Source organism: Dendropsophus ebraccatus, chromosome 6, assembly GCF_027789765.1.
Source record: "Dendropsophus ebraccatus isolate aDenEbr1 chromosome 6, aDenEbr1.pat, whole genome shotgun sequence".
In the NCBI taxonomy this organism is placed as follows: Eukaryota; Metazoa; Chordata; class Amphibia; order Anura; family Hylidae; genus Dendropsophus; species Dendropsophus ebraccatus.
In genome coordinates this window covers 72,121,548-72,136,401 of record NC_091459.1, presented here as the reverse complement: position 1 = coordinate 72,136,401, position 14,854 = coordinate 72,121,548, and positions in this window count along the sequence as shown.

Sequence of the window (14,854 nt, the reverse complement as noted above, 5' to 3'; positions counted from 1 at the left end):
TAATCGGAGGCAGCTGTCAACTTTGACAGCTGCCTCCGATTAGCTAATTAGCGGGCACGGCGATCAGACCGTGCCCGCTAATAGCAGCGGTCCCGGGCTACTCGCGGCACCCGGGATCGCGGCACTTCAAAGCGGGGCCGCCGCGCGGCCCCGCTTTGAAGTGCAAGTGAGGACATAGGACGTACCGGTACGTCCTATGTCCTTAAGAGGTTAAAGGGACAGTAAGGAATTAGCTCTTAAAGGGCTGGTACCTTAAAGCGTAACTGTCATGTTTTTTTTTTTATTGCAGAAATCAGTAGTATAAGCGATTTTAAGAAACTCTGTAATAGGTTTCATCAGCTAAAAAAGCCTCCTTCTGTACTCAAGAAGCAATCTCCCAGTCTCCCACCCTGACTTCTTATCTGTGCATTATCAGGCAAACACGTCTTCATCACAGAGAAGCCAGTGAAGACGGGTTCTGCTCTCTCCATTGTAAGCCTATGAAGGGGGGAGGGGCCTAGGGAGATGAGGGAGCAGGAAGAGGTGACATGAAGGTCAGCTGTTTGTAGACTCTCTGGGCACCTAAAACGCTAAATTCAGGTGTCAGAAAGGTCAGTGCTTATCTATGAACTTACTGAGAGAAGATTGCAGGGTGTTGTGCTTTGCAGAAATCCTCCGTGCTCAGTCACTCCTAACAGCCCCTCCCCTCTCCATAGCCACATAATGGAGACAGAAATCCTGCTTCATTTGATGTGAGGGGGGAGGCTGGGAGATTGCTTTTTCAGTACAGAAGGAAACTCTTTTAGTACAGAAAACCTATTACAGAGTTTCTTAAAATCGCTTGTACTGTTGATATTTAATGTTTTCAGAAAAATGACCCTGAAATGACAGTTACGCTTTAACCCCTTAACGACCGCAGGCGTATATTTACGCCCTGCGGTCAGTAAGGACATTCAGAGCGGGACCGCGCGGCGGCCGAGCTCTGAACCGCTGCGGTCCCGGGTGCCGCTTGTAGCCCGGGACCGCCGGTATTAGCGGTCACGGTCCGATTGCCGTGCCCGCTAATACAGTAATCGGATGCAGCTGTCAAAGTTGACAGCTGCATCCGATTACCGGACGCAGCGTCATCCCTGGTGTCTAGTGGGGAGATCGCTCCTCCGGGATGTTATCCCGGAGGAGCGATCTCCGTAACTGAAGCCGGCTGGGGACCGCTCCAAGATGGCGCCGTCCCCGGCTTGGCACTCGTTTACTTCCGGCTGCAGCAGCCGGAAGTAAACGAGTGCCTATCTCATGGATCTATGAGAGATCAGAGCACTTATACTAGAAGTTCCCCAGGGGGGCTTCTAGTATAAGTGTAAAAGTAAAAAAAAAAGTGTTGCTATTAATAAAAAGCCCCCTCCCCTAATAAAAGTCAGAATCACCCCCCTTTTCCCAGGTTATTAATAAAAGTAAATAAATAAATAAACAAACATGTTTGGTATCACCGCGTGCGTAATCGCCCAAACTATTAATTAATCACATTCCTGATCTCGTACGGTAAACTGCGTAAGCGCTAAAAAATCCCAAAGTGCAAAATTGCGCATTTTTGGTCGCATCAAATCCAGAAAAATGTTAATAAAAAGCGATCAAAAAGTCGTATATGCGCAATCAAGGTACCAATAGAAAGAACATGTCATGGCGCAAAAAATGACACCTGACACAGCCCCATAGACCAAAGGATAAAAGCGCTATAAGCCTGGGAATGGAGCGATTTTAAGGAACGTATATTTGTAAACAATAGTTTTAATTTTTTACAGGCCATCAGATACAAGAAAAGTTATACATGTTACATATCGTTTTAATCGTAACAACTTGTGGAACATATATAACAAGTCAGGTGTAAAAACACACATCCACTAAAAACACAAAATGTGGGGTTTTTTTCAATTTCACCACACATTGAATTTTTTCCTGCTTTTGCAGTGTACTTTATGCAAAAATTCAGCCTGTCATTGCAAAGAACAATTAGTGGTGCAAAAAATAAGGGCTTATGTGGGTTTCTAGGTGAAAAAATGCAACTGCTATGGCCTTTTATGCACAAGGAGGAAAAAACAAAATCGCAAAAATAAAAATTACCCCGGTCCTTAAAGGGTTAAAGAGTGATCGCCAAAGATGCTCTTAAAGAGCCAGTACCAAATAATCCACCTAATACACCCTTAATGGATCCATAAAGAATATAAATGTCATGGGTAATTAAAGGGTTAAAAATTATCTTAAAGGGGCACTCTGGAAGTCACTTTTAAAGCATCTCTGTACCCACAATCTGCCCCCCCCCCAAAACCACTTGTACCTTTGGATATCTGCTTTTAATCCAAGATCTGTCCTGCGGTCCGTTTGGCAGGTGATGCAGTTATTGTCATAAAAAATTACTTTTAAAATTACACCCCCGTGCCCTACGGGCATATCTGTTACCTAACTTTGCACCACACCTCCGTTTCTCCTCCCCACTCGCTTCATCATTAGGAATTCTCCAGACAGATTGCCTCCTATTCCCCACCTGTGTTACCACAGCTGATCTAATTAAAAAATTTCATTTAGAACATCCAGCTAAGCCTGGAGGTCCTAGTGAGGGTCCGGAGGCCCCTCCTCAGGGGGGGGGGGGTTCTGTTAGGACTCGTTCGGCTCCTGGCACCACCGATGCATGCAGTCAAAGCATACATGACCGCTCAGGCCGGTTGCTAGGGGCGCGACGACGGCGCTCATAGCAGCTGGACTGCTGCTTGTGTTTTTTACCTACTCGGCTCTGCTATTCTGTGTTGTAGCAGAGGCCAGGGTTCCACTGCCCTGGCTGAGCAGCATAGGTGTTGTGTGTGTTAGCTGATTGTTGATTGACAGCTGACACTACCAATTAGCTGTCAGTAATCTTGAGTCTGGAACCTATAAATATCCTCCCCAGTCTACTATGCTTCGCCTGTGAAAGTCCCTGGCTTGCCTGGTGTTACTTGATCTAGCATTCCCTGCATTATATCCTGGTTACCTGACTTCAGCTTTGACTACTTGACTATTCTTTTGGACACGATTTGGTACTTGGTTGCTCGGCTGGTTTTGACTCGGACTTCTGACTTCCCTTTATTGTGTTGTGTATTGTCTTGTTTTGTTTTGTGTATTCACTGTAGTTAGATCAGGGACTGCCGTCCAGTTGTCCGTTTGCTATATTAGAGCATCTGAGGCAAGCAGGTAGGGGCAGTGGGGCGGGTGCTAGCTTCAGGGTTCACCTGTCCTTGTGTCTCTCTGTCCTGAGCCTAACAGTTCCAGTGGCATTCCTAATGATGAAGAGGGTGGGGAGGAAGGACGGAGGGGTGGTGCACAGTTAGGGCACAGAAACGCCCGTAGGGTACGGGGCTGCAATTTTAAAAGTAATTTTTTATCACAATAACTGCATCACCTGCCGAACGGACCGCAAGACAGATCTTGGATTAAAAGCAGCTATCCGAAGGTACAAGTGGTTTGGGGAAGTCAGATTGTGGGTACAGAGTCGCTTTAAATGAGCGGTTTTTTTTTCAATCACTGCTTGAAAAAGGCTAAAAATGCCAAAACATCGCACTGGTATGTAATAAACTCTAAAAGTTGCTTTTTGGAAATGCTGTCTCCTTATGCACTTTGGATTCTTTGGATTCCTGTCTTTGATTGGAATCAATTAATTTTTTTATTAAAAACAAACAAACAAAAAAAATATTGAGAATATTGAGAAGTACTACTATGTTTAACCCTTTAAGGACAGAGCCCAAAGTGGCCTTAAAGCAGCATTATCACCAGGTTCTGCCCAGAGAACCTGCTGATATGCCCTAGAAGCTGCTTACCTTAGCAGCAGATTGCCGATCCTAAAGTTTCCCCCCTCCCCTGCATTTCTGAATAATCCCCTGCGTGGGAGGAGGGAAACCCCTTTGCATCAGCAATCAGGGGTTTCTTTTTTAACCCCTTTGCATCAGCAATCTGTATATATACTTTCCTAATGCACATACCCTGTGCAGTAGGAATGTATATATACATTCCTACACTGATGGGGGCTTTGTGATGAGAGCAAGATCGCTGCAGGGAGTGCAATCCTCTCATCTGTGTCCAGCACCGGAGTTAATGAGAGTCAGCTGCGATCCCGCAGCTGACTCTCATTAACCCCTTAAGCTCCCCGATCTACATCGATCACGGTGTTTAAGGTGCTCAGTGACAAATCATTCAATCTAATGATTGCATATTTTACAGAAAATAAAGGTGTTAAAAAAAGTGTCATAAAAAAGTTTTGAAAAGTATTAAAAAAAAACCTTATAAAAGCCCTCCCAATAAAAGTTTAAAAGACTCCCTTGCCCATTATAAAAATAAAAATATAAATAAACATATTACATATCGTAGCGTGCGGAATTGTCCAATCTATTAAAATATAACATTATTGTTCCTGCACGGTGAATGGCGTAAGCAGAAACAAAGAAAAAAAAATGCACCAGGATTGCTGATTTTATTAAATTATATATCACAAAAAATTAATAAAGAGCAATCAAAATTTTTCTGTTACACCAATATGATATTTATAAAATCTAGAGATCATGGCGCAAAAAATGACACCCCAATGGCACTGTAGGTGGAAAAATAAAAGCGATATGGCTCTTAGAAGGCAAGGAGGAACATTGCATTAATTTGACCAGGACTTTTGTGCATCAAAGGGCTCTGTCTTAAAGGGGTTAATAGAGTGGACGATTACGCACGTGATGACTTATTTAAATCAAATCTGCTACGGATCCTCTGTAAATCTGCAGCAAAAAATTAGCTGCAATGCGTTGTTTGTGAAGCTACACTTAATTTATGTGTGGTACATTTTGGTACCAAAGATTTTTTGGATGCTACTGTTTACCATGGTAGTACATGTAGTTGTGCCTAGTCTTCCTGTCCCTGGGATGTGGTGGTGTTAACTAAACATAAGCAAAGCAAATCAATCTGTCAATTTGCTTTGTTTTGCGAAGTGAATTCAGAGCGATTGCTTAACAAAATTTGCTAAACATGTCGGCCACAATTATATTTATAACAAAAATAATAATAATAATATTAATAATACTAATAATAATAATTTTTATTTATATAGCGCCAACAGATTCCGCAGCACTTTACAATTCTGGGGGTACATACATAGACAAAAAATCAGACATCACAGAGATATACATATAATTATCCATATAGTACATGAGGAGTGAGGGCCCTACTCGCTTGCATGAGCTTACATACTATCAGCAGAAGGTTTGAGACAAAAAGGTAGAGGGGCAAAGTGCTTCATTGTTACAATGAAGGGCAGTGCAATTAAAGGTGGCTGAACCAGTCATTATCCAATGCCTGCATGTATAGGTCTAAGTGCTTAAATTTTGGTGTTGGTGTGAGGGTGTGTGTAGGGGGGAGGGGGGCAGGGGGTTGAGAGTAGTGGTCAAATTAGAGAACCTGGTAAGCCTGCCTAAACAGATATGTTTTGAGGACACATTTGAAGCTTTGGGTATTGGAGGTGAGTCTGACATTCTTGGGTAATGCATTCCATAGAACTGGTGCAGCTCGGGTGAAGTCCTGGAGACGGGAGTGAGAGGTGCGGATTAAGGTGGATGTTAGTCTTAAGTCGTTAGAGGAGTGTAAGGCACGGGTAGGACGGTAGACAGAGATGAGGGAGGAGATGTAGGGAGATGCAGCACTGTGGAGAGCCTTGATGGTAAGCAGGAGGAGTTTGTATTGTATCCTGTGTTTAATAGGGAGCCAATGTAATGACTGGCACAGGGGGGAGGCATCGGTGTAGCAGTTGGACAGATAGATGTGCCTGGCCGCTGCATTGAGAATGGACTGGAGAGGTGAGAGTTTAGACGAAGGAAGGCCGATTAGTAGGGAATTGCAATAGTTTAGATGGGAATTAATAAGAGCGACAATGAGAGTTTTAGCAGATTCGACAGTAAGGAAGGGACGGATTTTAGAGATTTTTTTTTTAGATGCAGGTGACAGGAACGTGAAAGAAGCTCAGTTTTAGCAAGATTTAGTTTTAGAATAGGGAGGATATAGCGTTATAGACATCAGACAGACAGTTACTGGTGTTCTGTAGGAGTGCGGGGTAGATATCACGGGAGGAGGTATAGAGCTGGGTATCATCAGCATAGAGATGGTACTGAAAACCAAACCTGCTGATGATTTGTCCGATGGGTAAAGTGTAAAGTGAGAAAAGGAGAGGGCCGATGACTGATCCCTGAGGAACCCCAACTATAAGGGGAAGAAAAGATGAGGTGGAACCAGCAAATGATATGCTAAAGGAGCGGTTAGAGAGATAGGAGGAAAACCAGGAGCAGAGTCCTTGAGGCCGATAGAGCAGAGTTTGGAGAGGAGGAGCTGGTGGTCTACAGTGTCAAAAGCTGCAGATAGATCCAGGAGAATGAGTAGAGAATGGTCGTCTTTAGATTTGGCGGTGAGGAGACAACGGCCGCACGTTAGTTTGCAGCACTGTCACTGGGTGGGAAAAAGGGATTATCCATAATCCCTTGCAAGCGTTCAATCACCTGCAAACCCCACTGTGATGTCAGCACCTCCCTTTGACCCTTTATATAAGGCGAATCATTTCCTGGAGGCAGCCAGTCAGCTGTGTGTGTAGAGGAGAGTAGGTTGCAGCAGGTAGTTGGAGCAGAGTAGGGATAGAAATACAGAGAGAAAGGGACAGAGAGGAGAGGATAGGAGGGTGGATTGTGAGTAGATTGTAGTTTTCTGTGGCAGCTGGGAAGCCAGTGTCCAGTATACCAAGTCACTGAAGTGGCATTATACCTATTCTCTGGGTGTGCATTATACCAAGTCACTGGGTGCTGGCGTGGCATTACATCAATTCTCTGGGTGTGAATTATACCAATTCACTGGGTGCGGGCTGGGCATTTAACCAATTCTCTCAGTGTACATTATACTAAGTTCCTGGGTGCTGAGGTGGCATTATATCAATTCTGTGGGTGTGAATTATACCAAGTCACTGGTTGCTGATGTGGCATTATACCATTTCTCTCGATGTGAATAATACTAAGTCACTGGGTGCTGGCGTGGCATTATACGAATTCTCTGGGAGTGCATTATACCAAGTCACTGGGTGCTGGTGTGACATTATACCAAGTCACTGGAAGTTGCGAAAAAATTTCCAATTATCAGTCAGTGGGTGCTGTGAAAACCGTGTCCATTTAAACCAGTCTGTGGGTGTGGTGCTTGAAGTTAACCCAGTGTTCCTGGCAATCAACTTAACCGTTTATCATTTTTGCCATAGGGTGGGAACTATGGTAGTGCTGTATTATTGTGATGGCTTCACACAGCGACTGTTGTCTCAGCAGTGATAGAGTTTTTCCCCTGGGCCAGAGGAGGCAGAGGTAGATGTGAGGGACCTATTGCTTGCAACCAAGACCGCATAATCCTGACTTGCAAAGATGAGGCTGCGCGATGGTAGCAGCAGCTGTTGTTGTCTCCAGGCAAGAAGTGGTGTGGGGTTTCTGGTTCTTCCAGGTAATGGCTAGCTATTGGTGTACCCCTTGGTGTACCCGGGCCTTCCTGAACGCTAGTCTACCTACTAGCTAATGGTGTACCCTTTTGCTTCTTGAACCATCGTGCCCTGATGAAGATGATGACTCCTGTTCTCCAAGATTCCACAGGGGGTCTGCCACATCATCATCATAGTCGGGGATAATGGTTTCCTCCTTAAGTCTTCCTACAGTTTTCATCACATTGCTTTGTTAGAAGATTCCCCTGCCTTGATCTCTTGGCTGCTTGCGGGCCTAGCAACCTCTGGAATTTCAAAACTGCCTTCCATGACTCAGTTCCGATCACTCAGTGACAGCTGAGAGGCAGCTGCGGGACCGCACTGATGTGTGCAAAGCTGCTCTCACTGCATTGGTCCCACACACATCAAACCCCTCACAGTCAGGAATGTATATGTACATTCCTACTGCACGAGGTATGTGCAGTAGAAACATATATATACGGATTGCTGACATGAAGGGGTTAATGAGATTTGATTGTATTTTTGGATCCGACCCAAACTACCACCCTCAATGCACCAATCCACCAATCAATGCACCATAATCCCACCGTATCTTAGCCACCTGGATCAGGAGGATAGTGTTCTTGCTTGCCCCTCTTATGCTTCCCATGATCCCTCAGTTAATTCCCCAAATCCTTGTTCGTTAAAGTCATAGGGTCTGTCATATTGATATTTACCTCCCCACCAGACAGGAGTTTAAGCCTGAATTACACAAAAGAACTACCACATTTTTATGCAAAATTACATAATATCTTCTTGGATGTTTTCCAGCTTAATCCATTTTTATCCGTAACAGAATTATCTGTTCCTGTTTTTCTCAGTTTCCATCTGCTTTAGCTGAAATATAAAATTAACAACAATGTGTCTATAATAAATTGAGAGGTATCAGTTTCGGAGATGTGGATAACGCAACAAACCTAGGAATCTCTAGGCATGTTATTTTATTCGACCCTGGCTAGAGTTTTCCGATAAGTAGTAAAGCATTGCACTGTCTGTTGGAGTTGAAACTTTTAGTGTATTATGTGTCCCTTCACTTTATAAATGCTATTCCCGTTCTGCACATTCTCTACCAAGATGACACATGGCATATGTTACATTTATCATTTAGTACCCATTTAATATTTTATATATTTCCCTTCTAGGCAGTATTTTAAATAATGACATTATAAAACTAGGTAGACATGAGTTTTAATTATGATTGGATTATGTTGAGTGTTTCAAAGACCCAGGCCTCCCACAGTTTTTTTTTTTTTTTTTTTATAATTTAAATTTTTATTGGATTTTCATAAAAATTTTTACAACAAAGGCCTACAGATGGCCTGAACAGTAGAACGTTACAACAAAAAAAGAAAAAAAAACAGAAAAAGAACATAAACATAAGGTATGTATGGGTGTTTTTAGCCAATATTAATTATTTTACTATTAACATAGAAATAAATGCAACATTGTGCGTATTATTTAGTTAAGGGTGAAGTATTCCATTGTTTCCAGCGTTTTATTATTTTCGTATTATTTGTAGACACAGGAGATAAAAAAGTTTCATGGGAGCATTGCGAATTTACTCTGTTAATAACTTCTTGGATGGAAGGAGGATCAGGCGATTTCCATTTTTGCGCCAATGCATCTCCTATACATGTGAACAATGGTACTCGGCCATCAGACAAATCCAACAAAACTCTAAGTGTATAAACCATCTGGAACTCGTACGCAAAATACATCTAAGATGGTATCTTACACCTGCTAGACTATCCCATATTATTCCCGATCACTCCAATCTTTGCTGGAGAGGTTGCAATCAAATTGCCAATCAAACACATATGTGGTGGACCTGTCCCATCATAACCCAATTCTGGAACGAAGTGTTTGATCTAATCTCAAAAATTTCACAAAAAACATATAAAAAAGATTTAGCGCTTGCTATTTTAGACATTAATCTGTCTTCATTCCCGGCCCAATCCAGAACAATTATACAACACATTCTAATAGCTCCCACAGTTTTTTTTAAACTATGAAACAGTGTAGAAAACCGGCACAGGGCACTCCCTGTGTCTTAGACTTGGCTCACTTTATTCGGTACATAAACAATGGAGGGAATGGAGGACAGGTGGAATTGGTACATCCCCCGGGACAGCCGTTTCACGACCACTGGTGCTTCTTACTGCTGGAAAGTTGGAGAGTTTTTTTTAAACTATACTCTAACCATGCATTAGTATTGTGCAGGCCTCACCATATAATGTATTTTTAGACAACAATTCAGGTATTGTTGAAGTATCTATATCTAAAACATGGTCCCCTAGGGTAATGGTGAGTGTAGTTGAAGAATAAGCAACATCCCGGGGTACAACAATAGGAGCTATAGGGCAAGGGCCCAAATGTCTCTCTGTCACATAGTTAGACATAAACAATATACAAGTTTATAGGTTCCTGCTACATGTTTTGCAATGGAGTTCAGATGCTTCAAACGGTGTCTCTTGCAAAATATGTACACACTATTTAAAGCAGTGTTGTAACTTAAGAATACTGTATAATGCTTATTTTGTATGTTATAGAAAGGCATGACACTTCCCCTAGTAGTTTCGGTATCAGTTATCCGCAGGTCTTTCACAAGATCTCAGCTTCCAGTGGGGAAATTGTAATAGTTTTTGGGTACCATGTGATAGGCCAATCACAGCAATCACCGTTACAGAGGGGTCACAACAAAAACATACTTTATATACTTATCATCCCTTCTGAGCTGTTACTGTTTGAATTTCCCACCATTTGCATACAGCCTGAGCTTCATTCTCAGTCTTCATTTCTTCCTTACTTCCTGGTTTCAGCTTCCCATGACTGCCCCTCCATTCACTTCAACTCCCATCATACACTAAACATGACCCCCCCTCTCTCTCTCTTCAATCAGGCTGCTGTATAATCACACAGGTTGTCAGCCCCTGCACTGAAGCTGCACACACATACTTTCACTTTGCAATGTAGTGTACATTGCAAAGTGACATCTGCACAATGGCCGTCCCTAATCTGGTCAGGGCAGCAGGAGAGATAAGACGGGGTCTGTCACAGAGGGAAGATAAACAAGTGACAGGACTCCTTCTCTCACTGAGTCCACTCAGCAGCAGGAGAGAGTATGAGGGGAAGGGGGGGGGCTGCCTATGTGCTGGGAGTCAGTAACGGAGAGATGATAAGAAAGTGACATGACTTGCAGTTGCTCAGCCAATTGGAGCTGAGCAAGCAGAGTCACCTGACAAGGAAGGGGAGGGGGAGGCTGGTGTAACAGGAGCTAGAGCAGCCCTCCTGCTGATGACTCATCTTCACAAGAAGAAGCTGAGAGAAGAAACTGTTGACGACAGTAATTAGGTATGTGTGAGTTTAGTGCACTTCCTGGTGGGGGGTGGAGGGGGGAAAAAGACAGGGAAGGGAGGCAGATCGGTGACTGAAGCATATTACACAGTTATATAACTTTGTAATGTGCTTCAATTACTGGGAAAAAGTTTTCCATGGGAGTTATCCTTTAAACAATAAGAAATGTATCCGGCTACAGTTCTCAACCGAGCCCATCACGTTACACAACTGGAGGAGACCAAGGGGATCAAAGGTCTCAGAATTCCACAGGGTTGCACTAGCCCCACAGTTCAATTCACCTCAAGCTCTTTAAGGCCCTGCTTGTGGGCTGTGACTTGAGCATAAATCGCCACTTGACACCTTCAGCACACGCAGACACCCAGACACCCACTTTTCCACAAATAGACCCTCAGCCTCTATCCCAAGAAAAAAGTTTTACAAAGGCCTACACAAAAAATACTATGCTAATATATGTAAACATACATATAGAAGCACACAACAAATAATATCACTTTACATATTACATGAATAAAGAAAAAGCTGTCTATATTCCTCACAGAAACTAAGTTCTATAAAAATGAAAAAACACATATTAGAATAATGTAAACCTGGAGTGATCTGGTTACTGGGAGTTTACATAGTGGTAGACACAGTAAAAGGTAATGGCAGAATAATTATTTACAGTGCAAGATGTCCTGGGGAAATTGTTAAATTTAAATGCAACTGCCACCTATGCAATACACAATACACTAATCTATGCAGTGGTGGTCAGTAGCGATTAACAAACACATGGATATTCGGGGTTAGTTTGATCTAGTTCAAAAAATGGTGGATGACCTAGACTTTTTCACAAAGTTTTGCACAGACCCGAACCCCATTGAAGTAGGGACCTAAACTTTGGGCCACAAAAATGCCTGTACAATGGGTATTGGACAGGGTAGAGGGCTGAAAATGCAACCAAAATGAGGGTTAACATCAGGACAAGCTAATTCAAATTAAAATAAATGTTTATTGAATTTTTAAGCAGTTCCTTTAAAACTGCAACAAGTGATTAATACCAAGATTAAGCTGTTGTGACCTTCTGCATTATTGAGGGAGGCTAGGAGGGCAGCAGTAAGGATACAGAGCATGCAATGATGTGGTTCTAGGCCCCACATGGACTGAAGCCCATGATGACCTGGAGGAAGAGGTGTTGGACACACAGCCCCAGCCACCCAGTGGCCCATACCCAGTTGGTCAGCCACTGCGCCTAGGGCACACCAAAGCCTCAAGAAGCTCACCGGTGTGGCATCTCTTCTAGCTAAGTGCTGATGACAAGACATGGGTGGTTCACAGGTTTTGCTACAAGGAAGAGGTAGAGGTCTGTAACATAAAGTTAAAGAGGTTAAAATTAGGAATATGAATAGGTCACAACTAGGGTAAAGATATGTAACAACTGGGGAAGGGGTAAGTAACAACTGGGGTAGGGATAGGAAACAACTTGGGTAGAGATATTTAACAACTGGAGAAGGGACAGGTAACAACTGTGGTAGGGATAGTTAACAACTGAGGTAGGAATAATTGTGTGTAAGAACTTAAAAAGTAATTACCCTTTTATATTTTTAAAGATCAAGTCCATAATTGCACACAATGACATCCATCATTTTTTATAAAACAGTGAAAGTTTTAATGGTACTTGAGAGAAATGTGTGGTCCCTGGCTGTTTTAGACCCACTCTAGTTCATTTTATTCAGGAAAGACTTCTGCCCCCAACTCTTTGTCATTAGCCCAGCTGTATCAATGACTAATTGTCAATGGCCTATGTGTGACCTGTGTTATTAAACACCAGGGTCATATGCCGTGCCTAACCAATCCCAGCCATACCCCTATAGTGCATGCCTGGGATTGCTAGGGCAACAATAACGCATTAGAACAAAACATACCGATCGTGTATCCATTCATAGGTCTAGGTACAAACTCAAACTTTGTGGTTCAAATTCGATAATCCCTACTGGAGAGTGTATACATTATGCATCATGTATATCAGCTGATCGCTGTCTTTCAGCAGGCGCTATTACACTAAACGATTATCGACATGAATGGTCGATAATTGGCCAAGTAAGGCCGATAATCATTTAGCGTTATAGGGCTTTTAGTCTGTGTTAGAATGTCCACAAGGACTGAATGGGCACTGTGGTAGTGCTTGGTGGCTTTATGCTGTGATAAATCAAAATTATGGAAACACATTGCGGTAGCAGTGCATTTTTACCTCTTTATTATGCTGATGAAATTAAGTTATAATAATTGTGGCTTTTGTGGGACAACGGAGTGCTGGATTCCTTTCTCAAGGCTGCTTCTATAGCTGAAACGTTGCACTGGTGTGATTAAAGTGAAGATTTCTTTGGACATGTGGTCTCCTATATATTTTTGGGGATTTCCACACCGTCCTAGGTCTGGTCCAGTGAGATGTGTACCCAAGTCCATATATTGCTTAACTGGTGCTGCTTAGACATTTTTTCTTTGATGAGTGCTGGATTCCTTCACTTCAACGTAAGGGCCCTATTACATGGGGCGATAATCTGCCGAATCAGGCCAATTTGGCAGATCATGCATAGCAGCAGAAGCAAGGAGAACACTGGGAGTGTAGACAGGTATGTATAAACGTTATTATTTTTAACTTTTAAAGAAACGGCTGCATGGACATCACTGACAATACCCGTATAGCCCTTGTTGCACAATTATCAAGCTATGTAATAGGCACAGTAAGTGAGCACTAGTTTACATAAGGCCATCTAATATGGCCCTAAGTGTTACTGGTTCATTCAGTATGTGGACTTCTTTTACACCATCCCAGCCATAAACTCAGAGCATCATTCAATATAAAATTGCATATTCTAATGAGCAGGTCCATATGTTTAGCGCCTTGTGTCAGTGATTTGATAAATCAAGATTCAGCATAATACTACAGCATGGTGATTGGGGCCTGTGGGTTACCCGGGCTTAGGGGCCTGGTTGCATCAGTGACCATACTTATGTACATATACATTTAATTGATTGCACAAAGTGTTTAGTTGCAGAATCATATGTAGTATATGCAGCATGTCACCAAAGGGTTAAATCCCTGCTGGTACATAAAGCCCATAAACACATTCCTGTTAACTACCATATTCTAGCATTGTAACATATGTAGCTTTCTTTCTAAGTATATTAAGGAACCCAAGCATTCACTTGCCAGTAATTATATCCCTTAGTAGACATATTATTTTCTGGTTTAGTTTACCTTGCAACATTGCTTCCCTAGAATTTTCCCTGCTGTTTTATGTACTGACAAGATTCAGTCTTGTAGAATACATAATCAGTGAACCTGACCTGCCACAGCTATTTTAGCTTTCAGGAAACCTTTGTTTGATCTTGTCCTATCATCTTGTTCTGAAAAGCTGGCACAATCGGCTTTCTGTGGTTTAAAAAGAAACACAGATAATAATATCTCCCGTGTAAATGGAGCTGTAGGATGTCCAAATCTCTTCTGCAATAAATGCAATATACTGGCCATGTCTCCATCTGCCATTTAAAGCCTACAGATAAATAAGGTAATTATGCATACATCAATACACATATGTCTAATTGTCACCATGCATTGTATGTATATTGTCACCGTTATGCTGATAAGAAGATGCAAGAGGCTGCAATATGCATTGCCTCTCCAATTGACATTGATTTTATGACACCTTGAAGTCCTGTATAAAATGTCCTTAAGGGACATTACCTGGTTTAGGAAACTTATTTTCAAATACCTCATTAGTAAGTCCTGATTTAGTAGAAGGGGATTACCCTGTTCAGGCACTTCATCTATAAGTGCCTAGAAGGAATGCCTCTCATTCTGTAGGACCCAGCATGTCCATGCATTGATTTTATTAGGTACCATGTAACACTTCACATCCCCTGTAACGGTGCTGTAAGAAAATAGAACCATTACTTTAATGTCCATCACTGAGTGAGGTGGAATAG